General features: G+C 33.2%; 1 non-coding gene across 1 annotated transcript; it reads left to right on the top strand.

The window, feature by feature from the left end:
• Positions 1-328: 328 nt before the first annotated feature.
• Positions 329-435, top strand: LOC113183427 (U6 spliceosomal RNA). Its single transcript, XR_003300878.1, has one exon. It is a non-coding gene; the product is annotated as a U6 spliceosomal RNA (small nuclear RNA).
• The last annotated feature ends 494 nt before the right edge of the window (positions 436-929 follow it).

Below are 929 nucleotides of genomic sequence, written 5' to 3'. Positions count from 1 at the left end.
GGTGTTTAGAGTTTCAGTTCTTATGTTTAAGTCTTTATTTTTAGTTGATTTTTGGATATAGTTTGAGAAAAAGGTCAAATTCATTCTTCTGCATACACATATCCAGTTTTCCCTGAAGCATTTATTAAAAGACTATTATTTTCTTATTGAGTGTTCTCAATACACTTGTCAAAGTTTAGTTGACTATTAGTGTGTGAATTTATTTCTGGACACTGTTTTATTGGTATAAAATTGTGTGTGTGCCCGTACCATTTTTTAAATTAATCAATACAAAAATTATCAACAAAATACTAACAAAGCAAATTCAGTACATTAAAAGGATCATACAGTGCTTGCTTTGGCAGTACATATACTAATATCGGAACAATACAGAGAAGATTAACATGGCCCCTGCACAAGAATGATATGCAAATTTGTGAAGAATTTCATATTTGGGGCATGGGAAAAACAGAGGAACCTTGACTGGGCAAATGGGAGGGAAAGGAGAGGAGGGGGCTTGAGGGCAGGAAAGATGGTGGAATGAGATGGACATCACCACCCTAGGTACACGTGTGACTGCACATATAGTGTGACTCTACGTGGTGTACAACCAGAGAAATGAAAAGTTGTGCTGCAATTGTGTACAATGAATCAAAATGCATTCTGCTATCATATATACCTAATTAGAATAAATAAATAAATAAATAAATAAATAAATAAATAAATAAATAAAAATTTAAAAAAGGATCATACATCATCGCTGGATGCAAGGATGGTTTCAACATAGGTAAATCCCTAAATAAAACATGTCAAGAGAGTGAGGGACAAAAGCCACATGATCTTTCCAATAAATATAGAAAATAGCATTTGACACACTTCAACATTTTTTAGTCAGATTTTACATCACTATGACCAAAGGAACTGACAAGAACAACATAAAGGAAGAGAAG

This window comes from Urocitellus parryii, chromosome 10 (genome assembly GCF_045843805.1).
Source record: "Urocitellus parryii isolate mUroPar1 chromosome 10, mUroPar1.hap1, whole genome shotgun sequence".
In the NCBI taxonomy this organism is placed as follows: Eukaryota; Metazoa; Chordata; class Mammalia; order Rodentia; family Sciuridae; genus Urocitellus; species Urocitellus parryii.
The sequence above is the reverse complement of the archived record's forward strand: the minus strand, read 5'-3'. Positions and strand labels throughout refer to the sequence as shown.